Below are 15,472 nucleotides of genomic sequence, written 5' to 3'. Positions count from 1 at the left end.
TTCCCGCGGGGTCTTAAAAAGTCTGAAATTTAGAAAGTTAAATTTAAGGCCATAAAAAGTCTTAAAAACGGCCAGATTTTCATCCTAGGTCTTAAATTTTATTAACCCAAGTCTTAAATTTCTTACCTCCATTTATCCCTGAAAAGGGTTGTCCAAAAAAAAAAAAATATTAAATTAAAATGCTTTAGAACTAATCAGTGACGGAGGCAGAAAGTGTGTGATGGGCGGGCCTCTAAAAAGAAAAGTTCTGCACTTCGCGTGTCACTGAATGTCACTTCAACACTTCTGACGGAAGCACAAAGAAAACATAAGCGGCTGGAGATAAGTTGTATTTACAGGCGAGAGAGCATATTTTATAATTTTACCACAAAGCGCGTCAAATATGAGGCATCGTGTTTGTGTGTGCGTTTGGACATCGCGTCACTGACGAAGCACACACTCGCGTCTGTTTGGAGATAACTTTAGGCGCGAGTAAACAAGTAGATGTGATGTTTACAATCGCATATTTTATAATGATACCACAAAGCGCGTCAAATATGAGGTAGTGTGTTTGTGTGTGCGTTTGGACGTCGATCGCGTCTGTTTGATGAAGCACACACACTCGCGTCTGGAGATAACTTAAGTTACAGTCTGAGTAAACAAGTAGATGTCATGTCACCAGCACTTGGATTAAAATTAACTCAACACAGCACTGAATGGCTGCAGAGACGGAGTCTCCATTGACTGGGGTTGACTAATGAATATGGATGATCTCTGCTCTTCTCTTTAATGGAGCGGTGCGTGGCTCATTATAGATAATGCAGTAACACGAGAAAGACGGTACATCTCCCTCTTCTTATATTTGTTTTCGATTTCACTTACATCTTCCAAAAGCAGACATTCCAAGCATTATGTAGACATTTATCTTTTGTTTCTTTGACAAGTATTCGTTAAGTTACAGTTAATTTTTCTGACGTGTTTCTGAAAGGACTTCACTGAGGGAGAGAGAACAAAACACGCATCATGCTTATTTTCTTAATTTTGCGGAGAGCACAACATTCTGTTTTTTTTTGGGAGTGGACAGAAAAAAACTAGACACTTTAACGTTTTAAATGATGTATAAATCATATCTGTATGTCCAAAATCAGCAGAGTTATCTAACTCTCTTTGCAGAGTGATTGAAAAATAAAGAGTTTGTGGCGCCCGCGCCGCCGTCGACCCCAGAGTGTTAAATAGGGAAAACACAAAAGTGTTTGGTGGCTTCCGTGTTTGGTACCATAGGAATGAATGGGGCTAGGCTAAATGCTAACACATTCACAACGCACTGTACAGTGCACGCATTGAAAAAAGATAGATATGAATTAATTCGTCTAAGTTGAGGTAATAACATAGTTTAATATGGCAAAAGGGTAGACTATTCCTTTAAGGCTATTGGGTCTATTTGATATGGGTCCACACCAATCAAGCTTATCTTCTCTTGATACCGACAAGATGAAGCCATTAGGCTACTGCTCCCCTCAACTCAAATCTACGTACGGCTAGGGGCAGGACAGATGTCATGTTAACAATATGGCAGCGGTTAGCTACTTCCGGTGTTTGCCAATAAGCCCTATAGGACGGGAGTGTGGAGTAGAGATCGACCGATATATCTGTTTTCCGATATTTTCCCCGATATTTGGGTATTTTCCGATGATCGGATATCGGTTTTGTAATATCGGATTGACCGATAAACAAGAGAATTGAGAATTGCGCGCTGGACGCATCTGAGGAGAGGAGCTCACAGCAGCAGCAGCGTGCACAGCAAATATGACGGCGGAGTGACGCGACTTCATTAAAAGGACTTTGAGTATACTTACTTTGCATATTAGGCATTTATAACACATCTTATTTGTGCATTAATGTATGTTATGTTAAATAAGTTGATATTAAAAGCAATGCATGCAGCTTGTCCAAGAATAGAGACGAACTCACAGAGTCACGCTGGCTGATCCATAAAATCCGCTCCCAATAATGACGTAGCTTTGCATGAATAAAACAGCCATGAATTAATGCTTTGTGGAATTAAAAACGCTGAATTAAATTCGCTTTTCTGTCATTTATGCTTATCATTAGCATCGTAAAATCACGTTCATATTGCTGATCACTTACCGGGGTTGAAGGCTAAAGCACATCTACCACTTTTAACAAGATTTACCCTAAGTTATATTAACATTTACCAGATAAACATTATTTTGCTAAAATATCTAAATAAATGTCTGTGGATATTAATTAATTATTTATTACCTCTGCAAGCGGTCACAGTTTGATACAGTTAATGCGTGAGCAAATTCATAGATAAACAGCGCTGTCTACAGCCATTTCATAAGCTAAAACAACTAAATATTAATTATTCTGACATCAAATAACATTACCAGTTAAGAAATTTAATGATATATAAGCCGTTTTGTTTGTTACTTTCCTAAATTTATTATTCCAGTCAGTGATATTATTTGTAAAATCTCTTTGCTAACTACTGGTTGGATTGCTGAAGGCTACATGTTGCTGGTCAAAACAACGATATTATATCTCAAAAAGGCACTTAATCCACCTGTTTTACTCTATAAACTAACAAGCAGCCAACTCCGCTATACTTTTCTCTCTCTCCCGCTCCGTTAACCTGGGAACGGCAGCGCGAACTTTGGATCAGTCCATTTCTGACGAAATGATAGGGGTGTTTGGAATGGTCCATGTATTGGGAATATAGTTTCTACATTATTCATTAAATTAATATTATTCTTCACTCTTTCAGACCCCTCTATTTATTACTTTGTATGCAAAGAGGGAGTGATTGTGATGATGATTATTATTATAAGGGTTTGTTCAGTTCAGTAGTGTAGTAATTATTATGTCAAAAACAGAAGTATAACAATAAATAAAAATCGGTTCAGCATATCGGTTATCGGGCACATAAGCATGCAAATATTTGTTATCGGCATCGGTTTAAAAAAATGAGTATCGGTCCATCTCTAGTGTGGAGCATATGCACACGTGCAATGATGTAGAATTGGCATAATGGCGTGTGATGCACATAACTCGAGTTTGTTTTTTTGAAGAAAGTCACATGAAGTTATTATATTGTCAATCTTAAAATGTTCCTAATCTCCTTCCACAATCCCCCGTAAAGTTATTCGAGACAGCGTTGTTTGGTCAGTCCATCATTTACACTCTGATCCACAAACGCGTGTGTTAGGACTCGCGTCTCTGCTTTTTGGGCACATGTGAATGGGTGTTTTTGCTGCTGCTTGATAATCAAGAGGCACAAAGCTTCGGGGGCTCGTCATTTATTAATTATGACCTGAAATAGACGCACAGCGATTTTAGGAGGATGATTTGTATGCGTATCTTGAAACAGCGCGAAATATTTGTGCAATGTGCGCATGTCAAATGATCAAATCTGATTTAAATCTTGTGTCATATAAACACACACGCCAATCCGATCACATTATTAAGTGTTCATGTAAACGCTATGATAGAATTTATCAATCGGACGGATTTTATTCCGATGGAGGCAAAATGTGTCCATGTAAACGTAGCTAGTGTGAACAAGGTAAAGTCATTTGTAATGTGAATGCGGCTTGAGACTAACTTTCTTTAATAGGAGAGTAGCACTGTAGCTCCTGACTGAAAATTTTAGCAGGGCAAGGCGGAAAATAAGGGGCATCTTTAATCCTGCAATAACTATATACATTTTACTCCAAAATAATGGTATTACTGACAAATACAGAATCATATCATATATTGTTGTGTCAGTGTTTTCTCTTGATATAAGTTTATCTTTAAAGTATTAAAAACATGCAGAACAGCTATGAGGGCTGCAGATGTTATGTATTTTATTGAGAATGGTATTGTTTCTTCACTAGTAAGGATTTATTGATGAATTACTTGTAGAAATTCATTTAATGAATTAAGGTTAAACTAAGAACAGCAGTTGGCTTCAGATAAGCAGCAAATTTGATCATGTATTGTTTAAATAATGAATATAATTTAAGCTGCATAACTTTCCATGTAATATATTTGTTTATGTTTGTATTTTTATAAGTAACCAGAGACCGGAGACCTCAGTAAATATTGGTTCAGAAATTAACCGATGGAAAGCATTAAAAGAACAGAGAGGTATAAAGAGTGATGAGGAACTGGCAACTTTTCTGATCAACAGGTGAGTACACAACTTTCAGATAGTTTAAAGTGTGTTTAAATTGTGGCTCTTATAAATTTTGTGGCTTATGTGGAAAAAAAACACATACTGTATGTTCATGAAATAATAAGATTATTAATAATAGGAAAATAATAAGATTTCTCTAATAATCTAATGCTTTTTCAAACAGGCATCAGTATGAGACATCAGAGGCAGACATTCAGAATTGTAAAGACGATCTTCCCCGGATCTTCAAGGTAAAAAAAAAATTTCATTAATACAACAAATTGATTATTAAACAAAGTTTCACAGACTTACAGAAGTAAAGCACTCAACATAATGTTTAATTCTTCTCCCAGAGCCTATACAGTAAAACAAGAGCCCAAAACTAGGTTATTTATTATTTAATAAGTTGTTTTTAATTATTGTAAATTTTATATTATTTCCACACTGGGGCCAGGGACCCACTTTTTTGTCGTAATTTTTTTTTCGTTTTTAAAGTCGTAATAATTTAAATAATTACATATTTCAGACCTTTTGTGTATGACCCATCCCTTTGTGTCCCCCCAAAGAAATTTCAAGATGCAAAGCAGGGCTCCAGACTAACATTTGACAAAGGTTGCACTGGCGCCACCAAGTTGTAGAGCTGGTGGCGCTGGACCTCAATTCGGTGGCACCAGTCACTGGGTGGTGTAAAAAAACACTAAAACTAAGTCTAAACTTGTTTAATGCATTAATAAATTCATTACAAATACAGATATTTTTTTTCTTTATATACATTAATTATTTTTTTAACTTGACCATACTCTTATTTGCCTTACTGTAAACCATAAACCTTACAATAAACTATTTTTTACTTTGTTGTAAAAGCTTTAGGCTGCTTTAACACAGACTTGAGAAAAGAAATCACGTTCTTGTGCTGTAATCACTACAAAATGTCTCCATGCACTCTGAAGATATCATTCTTGTAATTTGGCCTTTGAGACCACGAAACCGCCTTCTCTCCACCTATTTATCTAATCTAAGGTACTGAGCACATTTTACATTTTTTCTGACTTCTAGCGCGAACACACAGTGCACAGCGCTATCTGTAGCCTTTGTTGATAAAACTAAAGCGCCTGGTCTCCACGTATTTCATTAGTTCCGTTTTATGCACGTGTGAAAGTTGCTTGAGCTTATTTCAATATATAAGAGAAAGCTCTAATATATATATATCTACACAACACTGTGCAGCATGTTTACTAACAACACAAGCAGCGGACTCTGACATAATATTAGTTCTCAGCAATTTAAACCTGTTCTTACTCCCGCTCGCGTTTAAACGACAGCAGAGAGACTCGCCCAAACTTTACACAGAGCACCACTCAAAGTAATCAGGAAGAAAGTGGACAAAAGAGACGGATTTAAATACCTGGTGTAAATTGTTGGCCACCCTTCAGACCAGCCTCAAGCGTTACACGCATTCGCCCCTTGAATGTACTGTCAAAGGGTGGTGATGTGCACCTGAGATATAATAGAAAGGCGGGGGAGGGGCAGCAAAAAGGGAGAGTGAACTAGTGAATTACGTAGACGTAATCGCCTGTGCATTATATTAATATAATTATATTTAAATTTCACAGTCGCGCCATGCGATACTCAATAAAAAGTAGTCGCAGATGTAGGAATATACTTACAAAATGTGACTATTTACTTTTAGAATTTTATCTTTTAGAATTTTAATTAAACCAAAACAGAAAATGTACAAATGTAATTTGTTTGTTTTTTTGTCGTGTTTTATTAACCATTCTTTTGTGGCCCAAATGTATCTTCTGGTATAGTATCAATAACAACAGAGTCACTCTTGAGTAGATTATTTCTAAAAACAAACTAAATAAATAACCAGTAAATTACCTTAGTTCAAATCATAGCTAAAGCGTATGAACTACTACACTGAGCTAACGTTACTGTGTATATAATGTGAGCAACAGATTCTTGAATTATTTGCCTGGCTGCCAAAGTGCCAAACCTCATGTACACACAGCAGTGATTTATGTTCGCTGTCTCATAGACTGCAGTTTAATTTTCACAATCAAGCCCAGAAAAGAAAGACATCGCCCAAAAGGTCCATGTGCCATCAGTTGTTCAATAATAATATTATGCAGCAGAGAAAACACTTTTGTGTGCAAAGAAAACAAAATGAATGATATTATTTAACAATTGAAGAGTTTCGTTGCAAAACGAGATAAATCCATTTTTTTACATTTTTGTCAAAACATGTTTATTATTATGTTATCATGTTATTTTTTTGTTTTATAAAACGGTTAGTTCCAATCCTTTATTCTGATTGGTCAATAGGTGTGCTTTATTCGCAATAAAACACTGCTATGAACGCTTCACCCAACGGTTCTATTTAATATCACTGCGCCCTTAGCAACACCCTTAGCAACACATAAACATATAATGAGACAAAGTCTGAGAGCAGTTTGTTGTTTTTATTTGAGCTTCCATGTTGTTTTTTGCATTCAGGGACTATTTTTCCTAGTGGAAGGAATGCTTTTATTGATTTAACTTCATGAAAGTTGCACTTATAATTTTTTTTTTACTTTAATATTGTGTGGTAACTGTTTTATAAAAGCAATAAGGTACTCGAGGCAAGTGCTGGAAGGAGTTGCAGGCGCTTCGCGTCGTGCCTAACAACGCCCATTCAGCCGTTATTTATTCACGATACAGTACAGCCTCTCGTACCTCATTGCTTAATTATGGTGCTACTTAGCTGTATTTTTTAAGTTATGAAGCTTTAAATCAAAACAAACCAACTGCAGTTGAATTGATGTTAATTGAAATGCACAACCAAAAAACAAGATTTCTGAATAATTAAAAAAACGGAGTTATCTCTTTTTGCAACGAAACTCTTCAATTTGTTCTTCTCCTTGGTCCTTCAGTGACTACGTTTACATGCTGTCAATATTCGGGTTATGGTCGAGTTAAGGTCGGGTTTCGGGTTTCTGAAACATTCGGAATAACCCGTTTACATGCATGAGCAGAGAGAGTTACCCCTGTATACATGGAATTGGCAATATCCCGATGTAAACTGTGATTAAAAGGTAAATGCGGTGATTTTGCGTGGCTCACTAGCTTGCTATGCGGTTTTACCGCCTTCATTTACTAAAATAAAAATATTATTTAAATCCAGAACAAGCTACACCGATGTAGAAGCAGGGTAGTCTAAGTTACATGTCTTTCCTTTTTTGAGAAAAAGATTAAAAAGCTATACTAGCCTTCAGCTAAATATTTTTTTTTATTAATTGAAGAACAATTTTCTAACAAGAAGGTTTTTAAGTGCAAATTTACAGAGCATCGGTAAGACACAACCGTGTCTTAAAGAAATTAAAATTAGACAGTATTTATGCACCTATAAATGTACAAAACGAATGCAATAGCTTACAGAAGGCAATGAATATTTATTTATGGCATTTTCAATCATATTAACATCTATAAAGTTTGAAAACGAATAAATCATTATTTTGGCTAAATTAAGCTGGATGGATAATTTTTATAATTGTCATCCTTTCAGAACAAGCGTATATGCTATCTATAATAACTTACATTATATCCTGAGTGTTACTTGGCCGAAAATATGTAGAAATACATGCAAGTAAAAAAGTACAGAACAAAAATGTTTACCCCACGCGGATAGAACAAAAAGCCGTTAATTAAGCAGAGGACGTGCAGAAGCAGTCGAGTCGGCAGATGATCACCAATGTTCATAATGTTTCACGCAGGTACTGTTGATGATAAACTTTCATATCTAAATGTCAGGTATAAGTAGCCAGTCAGTTAATAATAAAGCCACCGGTGTTATTGCAACATCCTTATCCACGGAGCGGACGCTGTATACAAAGAAATACGGTTTTAATGCTGGTAAGCAATCAGTTATTAAGATGCCGCTTTGTATTTGTGTTGATCAGTTAAATTAAAGTAATTTTAATCTTAGAAACTGCATCAAGATGCAGACGACGCTACAGTTATTTTGTCATCTTTAACTTTTTCACACATTCACTGTATTTAACGAAATATGAATAGCATAGTATTACATTTTGAATTCAAATTCACACACAAAAAAAAACAAGTTACTCTCATAACTACTGACAATCTATTTGGCCTTTATTATACATGTATGCTTTGAAAAACAAGAATAGCTATATATTAATTTAACGTGAAAAACGCGGTTGTTGCAATTGGTTTCCTCCTCTAAAAGTGTGGTGCATCTCTCTCGCCATGCCTCTACTCCCTGCGGCTGCGGGTTTTTTGGCGCATACAAGAAGTTCCTCTACTCAAAAGACCAAGATTCCTTGCGAATAGAACATGCACAGTACACAAATCAATGTTCCTTTTGATGGGAATATCCCGATGCGCGTTTACATGACCAAAATTTCGGGTTAGAAAAGAGGTAACCCAGGGGTAATATTCGGGATTTTAAAAACAGGAATATGAGCATATTCGGGTTTTTGCCGGTGTTTACATGGACGTGCGCGACCGGGTTATTGCTAATATTCCGGATTTGAACGGGTTATTGGCTGCATGTAAACGCAGTCAGTGAGCGTTCATTACCAGACTACAGCACATGCTGCTGATGTGATCTGCTGACGTAATTGCCAGCATGAAGACACGTAATACACTGGCAACTACGTCAGCAGGTCACGTTAGCAGCACTAAAGCACCATTTTACTTCATAATATTATTATTGAACTACTGATAGTCAGGGGCGATTCCAGGATTTTATAAATGAGGGGGGGGGGGGGGGGGCACAGGGGGGACCAAGAACCAGTCAGGGGGAGCAATCAGAAAATTCAACTGAAAATAAATACTGGTTTAGAAAATATTAAGCATGATTTCCAGAATCTTGTGCAATGCCACATGCTCTAATATAGATGGTATAAAATTTTTGTATTTTGCATGGATTAGACAACTTTAAATAAATTGTTATAATTTACTCATCCTAAAGTTATTTCAAACCTGTATGAGTTTTTCTTCTGCTGAACACAATATAAAATATTTTGAAGAATCTTAGTAACCAGAAAGTTGATGAACCCCATTGATTGCCATGTTATTTTGTTCCTACTATGGAAGTCAATGGGGTCCATCAACTGATTTTGGTTACTGACATTCTTAACTCTTTTCTTTCTTGTGTTCACCAATAGAAAGAAACTCATACAGGTTTGAAACAAGTTTAGGGTGAGTAAATGACCATTTAAATTAAATGAACTATTCCTTTAAGTAGGCTATCTAAATTACATAGAGTTGCATGTAGCTGGTATTAGTTAACGTTCATTTTTCCGTTTGGGAAAATATTACTTAAACATCTGTTTTTTTACTCTGTCTGATCTGACTTTCATTGTTTGTTATATTGTATTTTAACACAACTGAATGCTATTTTTACATATTATCTGTGCTGTTGTCAGATGTAAATAACGAGTTTAAAATAGTGACTAAACATGACACAATAACACCTAGAGCCCTATTTTAACTATCTGAAACGCAAGTGCGAAGCGCAAAGCGCAAGTGACTTTGTGGGCGGATCTTGGGCGCTGTTGCTATTTTCCCAGGGGGAGAAATAACTCTTGCGCCAGGCGCAAATCAATAAGGGGTTGGTCTGAAGTAGGTTCATTATTCATAGGTGTGGTTTGGGCGTAACGTCAAAAAAACCAATCAGGACGCTATCCAACATTCCCTTTAAACGCAAGGGCGCAAGTTCAATGGCGGGTTGCTATTATTATGACGGATTTACCAGGCGCACGCCAGGAGCGGTTCACAGCCGAGGAGACCCACGTTCTTGTAAAAGCAGTCAAAGACAGAGTTGTTTTGTATGGGGATGGGAGAAACCCGCCCAAATCAGTGTCAGTTAAACAGGCGTGAGAGGAAATAGCCACAATTGTCTCATCAGCTGCGCCATGCACTACAATGATGTCAGGAGACGGGGGGATCCCAAGCTTGCCAGCATAAATCGGGCACGCCGGGCACAAAGGAGGACATCGCTGCGTCCACCCTTACCGCTGAAAGGGTTTGGGGGCTTTGAAATCGGACCCAAGAAACGCAAGCAAGGTCCAACCCCAAAGTACACTTACAAATCAAGTTCACATACATGAAGGTTTCTTATGAAAACATTTTAATTATTATTTAGATAAAATAAACGTAATACAGCCATACAACAAACTTATGAAAATATTTTACCGTAAAACTTCAAATAATAGCCCGGGCTTATATTTTCCCAAACCTATCATCACACCAGATGTCTAAAAGAGACAGGCGTCTATAAGAGACAGGCTTTTAATTTAATTGTTCCAGCATGACAGCAGGAGGTTACCACATATTATGTTTTATTTTTAATTTGAATGTGTTTAACAAATTAGTTTGTGTAATAACAACAGTCTTAAATTATTGGCAGTATAAATAAAGCAAACAAGGATATGTTTTTTTATTGGTTGTTGCGTGAAATCTTACCCAGATACCACAGTGCTATTTTCTGATTGGCTATTGTGTAGCCTCTTTCTCTTTTTTTTGTATTGGCTCGCTCGACTAGAACTCTAGGGAAGACGGGCTTGATAGAGAGAGAGAGAGCAGTGCGGCCAGATACATTTTGGGCGCTGCAGCATATTAAATATGATAAATAGTGTTTCCGCGTGAGAAATACAATGTGTGGCGGGAGTGCATGCATGACAAAAGACTGAAAGCCCGGCTATTATCAGACCTCAAAACTCTACCGGCCCACGGGGAAAAGTCCTGAATCTCCCGATTGCCACTTCACTACTGTCATCATCACCTCAATCCTGGCGACGAAGCTTGTTGTGTTGTCATAGTGATGAGTAACGGAACGACTGCGTCTGTCACGTGACATCTACCGGTAAGCAAAAAAACTTTAGCGTGTTCAATCTGCACCATAGAGCTGTTTTAAACAGACGATCTGACGGGTTTAAAAGATTAAATACAACCCGAAACTAAAAAACAGACCAGGCCTTTATTTGAGACAGGCGTTTATTTACCCAAACCTGTCGTCACACCAGGCGTCTAAAAGAGACAGGCGTCTATTTGGGAAGTTTTACGGTAATCGTTATTTGCATGATAATTGTTTAACGCTGCCACACAAAATAAATAAAAACTATCACCACAATGCTCACCACAATGATTTCCCTTATCTCATGTATTAATATTTTTTATTGTAACAATTTATGATTTGCAAAAATAACTGTTGCATCTGTGTAGATTAGATAAGCAATGCGTGTTGTGCACGCTATACATTATGGTCAAGCATGCGCCCTTAAAATAGCATAATGAACTACGCGCTACTGACTTTAGACTAGTTTTTTTTTTGGTCAGTGGCGCAATTGTTTTTTGAAACTGCAAAATAGCATAAGAGACGGTTTGCGCCGGAACACGCCTTCTTTTTTGCGCTGAACCGCCCAGGGAGCGCAAGTTCATTAGTTTGCCGACGTGCGTCTGTGGAGGGAAAAACCCGCTGTGCAGCGGTGCAAAATACGAAATGATACATGCGTCACTGACAAAGTCAATTGCGCTGGGTGCAAGATAGGGCCCCTAATGTTTAATCCAACCTGCCGTTACTTTAATTACTGCTAAAATCCTGATTTATAAATGCGACATCATCTGAAAAAATCACAATACATTTACATTGAAGAGCTGATATGAGGTGATTTCGGATTACCTGTGTGTCTCATGCAGGGCAGAGCCTGTTGCTGATCTTTTGTTATGAGCAATTTTTAATTTTAAATGCGAGTGATAGTTTTATTGTATGTCGCGTATAGCAGAGACAATTCACCGCAAATTAAAAAATATCAGAGAATACTGTCACGCACGTGCGCATACCGCACCATAGGGCACAGAGAGAGCTCACGCACAGAGAACCGGTGTGTGTGTGTTTGTGGGGGGGGGACACTACTAACCTTTCTTTAAGTCATGATAAACTTGATCAGCCGTCTGTCAGTAACAACTGTTGACATTTACGTGAAAAGAGAAGTACACGGAGGAACCCACGTGGAAAACACCACCATCTTTAGGTATGATGACAACATTTTCAAAAACCCCAAAGCTCAAAATCTATCAAATGACTAGACAGAGCAGACGTTCCCATTTACAAAGATACCTGGATTGTAAAAGTTATGATAAGGATTCCGTTAAGGATTGAGAAAGTTATGATATTTTTAATATTAGAAATCAGAGGAAAAAGTTATATATGGATGTCTGTTGAATGTGTGTGACCATAATGCTGCTTATTCACATGTTTTTGCTTATTACTTTCTCATTTTATCAGATATTTTCATGAAATTTTAACGGAAGGTAGAATTTTGTTAGTACTTTCAAATTAAATTATAAACATTTACTGTTTTAGTCAGAATGGGCATCAAACTTTAGTTGGAATGGGCATCGGACCCATGGTAACCATGGTTCCCTTTCAGTCGGTCACTACGACGTCACGTCGTGACCGACGAATTGGGAACTCGCTTAGAGAGACCAATCTGCTTCGTATACTACTAAAACGCCAATGAACTTGGCATTGAGATATTTGCATAATGCTGGTGCCGCCCCGCCAGGTGCGTATATAAGGCGCACGTGCAAATAGGGAAATCGGCTTTTTTCGCTTCGAAAGCCGGCTTTATCTGACTGAGAAGCTACTCTCTGCTCTTCTGGGAACGGTTGCTGAAGTTGATTGACAAGCAGTACTAACACAGCGGACGCTCGCAGTATTCCACTGCTCTGCATATTTTTTGTTTTGAGTTTAGTGTGTGCGTTGCCTTTCCCTGTGCGCATCATCAGCTGAGCACCTAAAGAGTGATTTCCCTAAAAGAGTGATACGTGAGAGCTCTGTGTCTTTTTAAAGACAGCCACTCTCTCGTATATTCGGAGATCGGCGTCCTTTTCAGGATTGCTTTTCGTCCGTGCGATCTTGGATGTGAGAGGTATAAGGGTTCCAGTTACGGTCACGAGCGCTGTCTTCATGCTTGGGCATCAAGCACTCTGAGGCTGCGCTCGTGGAGAGTTTTTGTTCTCTCTGTGAGAGCATAACCCTCTTGGATTGCGGAGACGACTGACGTTTCTACGGGAATGCTGTCCGCGTCTTTGCAGTGCTGACACCGCCATGGTGCGACTGTCAAGCGCTCGCATGACGCTCTTCGCATCACTACGCTGAGGAGGACGGAGGATGCGTCCTCCACCTACCGGCCTTTCATCCTCAGCTGGTTGAGGTTCCGGTGGAGACGGCAGAGTCGTGTTCTACGATGTCTGCCGAATCCATTGGACCTCCTTCTGGTCCCGTTCACTTCTGCAGCATCAGAGGGGTGTCCAATTTTCCTCCGAAGTGGAGTCGTTCCGGAGATGGCGGCCGTGCCCGCTCGAGCGGCAGTAACGGTAGAGTTGGAGAGGTTAACCCCTCTCCGCCCGAACCGTACCGCCCACGTGATTGGTATTTCGGAGCTGCTCGGGCCTCTCGGTCCTCTGCTCCTGTGCCTTTCTTCCCGACGGCACGAAGAGCTGACGTGGTTTGCGGCCATCCGGCCGTTCAGCTTCAGCTCTCACCCCTCACCTCCCTCACCAATGGAGCCGCTAAGGGCAGGGACCCTTCAGTGGAGCGGGGGGTTGCGATGCAGCTGCGTTCCTGGAGGGACCACCCAACCCTTCCCTCCCGTGTTTGTAGACAGTCGTCCGGTTACGGGCGCTGTCCGTCAGGCATGCGGAGAGGCGGCTTCAGCCCTGCACGCAATAACGTCTTTGGCTGTGTCTGGCTGACGGACGCAGGCGAGAACAACTTCTTGAATGCTCCTGTCTCACAGACCGGCCTCTTCAGCGAGGCCGTGGAGTCGTACAGCTCCGCTGCGCAGACTGAGGCGATCTCTGAGGTCATGCCCGGCGAAGGAGAGCTGCCCTTGGTAAAAACCACCACGCCGGCTCCTCAGTCTGCCTCTCGCCGTCGGCGTCCTGCGGCGACCACCTCCGTTCCCCTCCTCGGACCCCATCTCGGCAGCGCGGGGGAACCGGTCGTCAGCAGCTCGCCCCGCCCGCTTAGCCGCTTCCCGTGAAATCGGGAGTTTAAGTGGCCAGTAAGCGGGCGACCTGGATTGGCAGAGGATCACTCTTCAGGAGACGGTGATTCGCTCCTTTCCCCGATAGAGGGTCGGGTGGAAAATTCTTGGTTTGCATATGTTCCACCGGCTGTTTAGCCGGTACCCACTAACCACACACAGAGTGCATTCCTCTTCCCTCTCCAGGTCTCCAGAGGATCGAGAGAGCCGTGAGCGGGCACACACCAGCTCACCCTACCTCTCCTCTATCGCCAGCGGGTGTTCTGAGGAGTCCGAGCCCTCCACTCAGGAGACCGGACCACCAGCAACCCCTTCAGAGTCTGCGTCCTCAGCTGAGGAGACCGGACGACCGTTTCCCTCAGCGGGCTCAGGTCAGTGTCACACACACACATACTGTAGATGCTTATGCTGTCACGGCAGACGCACCGGCAGTCCCGCCTGTCCCGCCTCGCTGCCCCGCCGCGGGTACACCGGTAGTGTCGTTAATTCTCCTCGTACGGTGCCTGGGTGCTTGGCTTCAGTTCCCAGCCCGTTTCGTTGGGTTTTACGCACGATCCGCCTCGGTTACGAAATACAATTACCGGCAAAACCCCAAAATTCTCGGGCTTTCGTTTCACTATAGTGAAAGTGTCCGATGCACATGTACTGCGTGCATAAGTCGATGTCCTGCTGGCGAAGGATTATCGAGCCGGTCCCTCTTACCGAGATGATGATATGATGATAGGGTTTTCCAGCCTTTATCTCATAGTACCCAAAATACGCGGTGGGTTACGATCGATTTGATTTACGCCCGGCTCTACAGAGGTGGTCTTTTTTTGGATGATAACGCCGAGGCTCGTATTTCAATATTCAGATCGGTTGCAGCCTTAGACCTGTAAGACGTGTACTTTTGTGTCCATATCCCCTCGCCTTAGACCGTTTTTCGCTCTGCGTCGTGGGGTGGGCATATTAATATTAAGTACACCATTCGAGCTGTCTCTCTCTCTCCGTGTCTCCATGAAAGTGCTAGTCACGGCATTAAAATATCAGAGAGAGAGCGTTGTTCGCATTCTGCTTTATTTACGTTGACTTATAGCCCGTTCTTGGCAGACGTGCGCGAACACAGAGAGTTAATGCTTCGGCATCTCGCTCGTTTAAGTCATCAGGTCGACTGGGAAAGAGCAACTTTGCCCCGTGCAGAGGATCCTTTTTCTCAGTATGGAATTAGACTCGATCAACTAATTGGCGTGTTTTACAAGAGCGCGCAACTAGT

At 40.5% G+C, this 15,472-nt stretch overlaps 1 protein-coding gene across 1 annotated transcript in view; it reads left to right on the top strand.

The window, feature by feature from the left end:
- The first annotated feature begins 4,044 nt into the window (after positions 1-4,044).
- The window catches only part of LOC129452685 (NACHT, LRR and PYD domains-containing protein 12-like), a 116,033-nt gene continuing 104,605 nt past the window's right edge, over positions 4,045-15,472 (top strand). Inside the window, exons 1-2 of the mRNA XM_073861812.1 lie at positions 4,045-4,174; positions 4,344-4,410. The gene's annotated coding sequence lies outside the window, so the exon portion shown is untranslated. The remainder of the gene's footprint in view (positions 4,175-4,343; positions 4,411-15,472) is intronic.

The sequence above is a fragment of the Misgurnus anguillicaudatus genome, chromosome 23, assembly GCF_027580225.2.
Source record: "Misgurnus anguillicaudatus chromosome 23, ASM2758022v2, whole genome shotgun sequence".
Lineage (NCBI taxonomy): Eukaryota > Metazoa > Chordata > Actinopteri > Cypriniformes > Cobitidae > Misgurnus > Misgurnus anguillicaudatus.
This window is presented reverse-complemented; position numbering and strand designations above follow the sequence as displayed.